We start from the raw sequence: 5,542 nt of genomic DNA, 5'->3' as shown, positions 1-5,542 counted from the left end.
TTATTGGAATATAGCATTGTTGAATTATTGTCACAAAATAACTTTAGCAGTCTTTCAATATTATCCAAAATTCGCAGTCCTGTGACAAAATTACGTAGTCATATCTCATGGTTGGATGCTTCAGAACAAGCTACAAATTCTGTTGTCATGGTGGAAGAAGCAATGAGTGTCTGCTTGGTACTTCTAAAGGAAATAGCTCCCCTGGCCAATAGAAAAACGTAGATCTGCGATTGTCTTAGCATCCCGCAAAGTCAGAATCAGAATACTCAATAAACTCCAACTGATTTGACTTTCTATATGTAAGCATGTAACCTTTTATTCGCTGCAAATACTGCATAACCCATTTGGTTGCTTTCCAATGATCCATACCTGGGTTACTAAGACATTTGTCTAATATTTCAACAATATACGTTAAATTTGGACGCGTACATACCTGAGCATACATGTGACTTCCCACAACAAATGCATAGGGAATCTGTTCTATAACCTTAATTTCAGACTGATGTTTGGGGTACTGAACGAGACCAAACTTGTCTCCTTTAGCAACAGAAGTATCCCCTAGTTTGAAATCTTTCACAACATATCTTTCCAGAATCTTTTCGATATAGCTCTTTTGTGATAATCCAAGAATACTCCGACAACGATCTCAATGTATTTTGATCCCTAATACAAAAGAGACATTCTTAAAAACTTTTATTTCAAATTTCTTTGTCAGAAATCTTTTGGTTTTGTACAGTATGCCTATATCATTACTGTCAAGCAATATGTCATCCACATACAAAATCAGAAAAATAAATTTACTCCTACTGAACATATGGTATATGCATTCATAAACCACATTAATCTCAAAACTAAACAAGAGGACAACTCGATGAAATTTATGATACCACTGACAAAAAGTTTGCTTAAGTCTCTAAATGAATTTTTTTAGTTTGCAAACCATTTTCTTGGTATCGCTTGAGACAAAATATTCTGGTTGAACCATATATATTGTCTCATCGATGTTCTCATTAAGGAATACAGTCTTAACATCTATCTGATGTAGCTTTAAGTCACAATGAGCCACAAGTGCCATCATAATCCTAAAAGAGTCTTCCGTAGAAATCGGAGAGAAAGTCTTTCTATAGTCATTGCCTTCCCTTTGAGTAAACTCTTTTGCAACAAGACATGTCTTATATCTTTCTACATTACCCTTTGAATCCCTTTTGGTTTTAAATATTCATTTGCAACCAATGAGTTTCACACCTTCAGGTAATAGAATAAAATCTTACACGTCATTGTTCCTCATAGATTTAATCTCCTCATGCATTGCTTCAATCTACTTTTGAGAGCTAGAACTTTGTGTGGGTCGATAGAAGGTGATTGGATCATCTTCCATTAGGCTAGTATCACCCTCATGTTCTTGTAGAAAAACAATATAATCATCTGAAATTGCCCTTCTTCTCTCTCTAGTAGATTTTCTTAATAGCACTGGTTCTGGAGGTGTTTCTTGAGGTTGTTGAGTTTAAATTCTAGGAGTAAAAGCTTGATTTTGGATAAGAAGATTTAAAGCATTGCCTTGATCTGAATTTGTAGGAACAATGTCAGAATTAGAAATCTAATCATTGTGATCCAAAATTGTAGGAAGAGAAAGAAACTCTTTTTCAAAAGCAATGTCTTTTACTTTATCACTCCCCCAAACTCAGCACCCTCAAAGAAACAAGCGTTTTCTATTTCAAAAAAAGACTTATTTACATGATCAAAAAACTTATAGCCCCTTGACCTTTCAAAATACCCAATGAAATAGTAGCTAAGCATTCTAAAATCTAGTTTCTTTTTATATGACCTGTAGGGCCTAACCTCAGCTAAACATCCCAAAATATGACAATGTTTCATACTAGGCTTTCAGTCTGTCCATAATTCATATGAGATATTGGTTACTGCTTTAGAGGGTACCCTGTTTAAAACATAAGTTGTAGTCTTTAATGCTTCTCCCCAGAGGGACTCTAGTAAGGTAAAATGATAAATCATACTCCTTACCATATTTTTAAGAGTCATCTTTCATCTTTCAACAACATCATTCATGCTAAGAATGCCTAACATGGTATATTGAGGGACGATCCTACATTCCTCTAAAAATTTAGCAAAAAGCCCTGGACGTTATTCACCTAATCCATCATATCTGCCATAATACTCACCACCATGGTCAGATCTGACAACCTTAATTATTTTACCAAGTTGGTTTTCAACTTCAGCCTTAAACGATTTAAACACATCTAGGGACTGAGACTTTTCATGAATTAAATATAGGCACTCATAACGATAACAGTCATCTATGAATGTAATAAAATATTGTTGATCATTCTAAGAAGCTGTAAGAAAGGGTCTACAAATATCTATATGGATTAATTCAAAGACGTTTGTTCTTCTTTTGACACCTAATTTTCTTATATTTATTCATTTTTATTTTATACACTCAACACAAACCTGAAAGTCAGTGAAATAAAGAGAATCAAGAATCTCACTCGATGTAAGCTTTTCAATTCTTTGTTTAGAAATATGACCTAAGCGCTTATGCCATAACAACGCGGAATTCTCATTTGTTAATTTTTGTTTTGTACCACGAAAACTTAATTGCAAGGTTTCATTAAATGAGACAATAGTATCAAGAAAATAAAAGTTATCAACCGTAGATAAAGAACCGATCTCAATAAGATTTGAATCAAGAAACAATTTAAATTTATTATTTCTAAATAAACAAGAATAATTGTATTTGTCCAAAATAGAAATAGAAATTAAATTCTGCCTAAAAGATGGCACAATAAATATTTTTTTCAAATCTAAATAATTTTCAATATTTAAAAGCAATCTAAATGTCTCTATTGCCTCAACTTTAACTATTTTGTCATTGCCCACATAGATGAATCTTTTAGCATTAATTGGTGGTCAGCAACTTAGGCAACTCTACATAAACACACTTATGTGAGTAGTAGCACCAAAATCCATCCATCAAGTGTGTTCGGACATAGAAGTTAAATTAACTTTAAAATAAACCAAAGTAAAGAGCAAACCTTTCTTCTCACATCAGGCATAATACTTAATATAGTCCTTTATGTGACCCTACCCTTTGTAAAAGAAACAACTATACTTTGGGTCCTGATGTCTTTTTTATTTCTTTTGCGATTGAGGGTCAACTGATGCTTTCTTAGTCTCTTTTTTTCTTAAATTTGTTCTTAGAGGTTACTGTCAAATGAGCACTCTCAGTCTTCTCTTGATTCATCCTATCCGCTTCTTGTACATAGTATAAAATGAGCTCATTAAGAGTTTATTTTTCCTTCTAGCAGTTTTAACTGACCTTAAACTGACTGTATTATGCAGGAAGGGATATCAAAACAAAGTGCATGAGTAAGTCTTCAAACAACTCTAACCTTAGTGCCTTGAGTTTTGAAGCAAGATGGGACATCTCCATGATGTACTCTCGAATATTTTCTTTGCCTTTATACCTCATTGAGACAAGATTCGAAAGAAGAGTACTTATCTCAGCTTTTTTATTTTCCGCAAAATACTTTTTAATTTCTTCAAGGAAACATTTGGCATTTACCTTTTCAGACATGGTGCCCCTGAAGGATTCATAAATTGCATGTTTTATGATTATGAGACTCATGCGATTAGATCAATCCTACCGCTCAGAGTTCTTTTTAGCCTCAGTAGAACTCCTATTCGTAAGCGCAGGGGATTGATCTTCTCGTAGTGCAAGATCCAAATTCATGCATCCAAAAACAATCATAATGTTCTCTTTTCAGTTCTTAAAATTGGACCGCTCAAAATAGGGATGAAATTAATATTTGCAAATATAGTAGAAGCAGAAATATTAACTGAATAAATAAAAATAAGCTCATGATTAGCATACATTTTTACATGCAATAACATAAAATAACATATTTAAACAGTGGTGAACTCTATTACAAGATACCCAACACAACATTGACACTTACTTTTTTGACATAAGTGTCAACTTGTAAGTGGTACTTTAAATACAGTAATCAAAACATGGACAATCAGTCCTGTCAAACAATGAGCTTTTCTTTAGACCGACTCATTATTCACATAAAAAAATGAATAATTGTCTCATATTTATTACTGAAAGTATATATTTAGGCTTGACCAAATAATAATCTTCCTTTGAACCGATCACTATTCGCATAAACCACAAACATATAAACATCACAATATTCCAAAATGAATAAATATACATAACAAAGGTTACTTTGGCAACATATTAATTCAACTAATTCAATTTAGAATATTGGATCCAGAATCAGAAATAATACTAACGTTCAAATATGTCAACACATGCATATGAATATAATTAAGCATAATCAATAAAGTGCATGGGCAAAAAATTAGCCAAAAATAAGCACACCAAAATAACCCATAATGCATGCCAAATAGCCTTATAATGCATTTTTTTATAAGGCATGCACAGGGGTCTGGCCAAATTCGGGTACAAACTTGCATCATCGGGTTAAGTCCAACCAAACCTGACCTGCATAACGGTGCAACTTGACCTGATTCAGTCCCCTAAAACCAAATGGGGACTGAACTGGTCACTCACCTCATGACCAAACAGGACCTGAGCTAGTTCGGCCCGACTAGTAACCAAACTTGATTTAGGTCACCTAAGGGGGCCTGTACCCAGTAATATACAGGACTGAACCAGCCCTAAAAACTGATGCCAAATCGGCTTTGCCTCGACTAAGCTGATAGAAGAGGGCACTGAATCAACCTTGGCCAACTGAGCCGACTGAAGAGGGAAGTGAATCAGCCATAGCTTGATTGAGCCAGCTGAAGAGGGCACTGAATCAACCTTGGCCAACTGAGCCGGCTGAAGAGGGAAGTGAATCGGCCATAGCTTGATTGAGCCAGCTGAAGAGGGCACCGAATCAGCCCTGGCCCGACTAAGCCAGCTGAAGAGGGTGCCGAATCGTCCTGGTCCGGCTGAAGAGGGCGCTGAATCGCCCTGGCCCGACTGAGCCGGCTGAAGAGGTGCTAAAACGGTCCAACCGACAAGCGAATCGCCTGGCTTGTCCCAGTCGGCTAACAGGGACCGAACCGGCCCTAAGGTTGTTTTGCTTGGTCTGACCTGTCTGGCTCATCCCGGGTTGAATGCAGTGTGATTCATTTGTAACGAATAAGGCCCTAGCGAATTGTCAGAAACCCATAACAGTCCTCAAAACTCACCGATGGAGGGCCGAGTCTCGCCGGTGGGGTGTCGAATCCGACCTGCGAAGATCATCGCCGCTGGCCCAATCTGGCAGACCCAAAAGACTGGAATGACATCTGTCATTTGTCGTTCATCGAACAGAAGAAAGGGGGACCTCTGTCGCCCGCCGTCCAATGAACAGAAGGAAGGTGATGGCCCTCCCATCCTCCGACGATGGTATCAACAAAGGCACTCCCCCGTTAGACATCCTGATGAGGGTCGTCGTCCATTGCTCGATGAATCGAGCAGTCGATGATCGCTCATGTTGTTTGACGACTGAAAAAATCAAGGGAGGGGTCG

This window comes from Nuphar pumila, chromosome 6, assembly GCF_984573655.1.
Source record: "Nuphar pumila chromosome 6, dmNupPumi1.hap1.1, whole genome shotgun sequence".
NCBI lineage: Eukaryota > Viridiplantae > Streptophyta > Magnoliopsida > Nymphaeales > Nymphaeaceae > Nuphar > Nuphar pumila.
Note: the sequence above shows the minus strand (reverse complement) of the source record.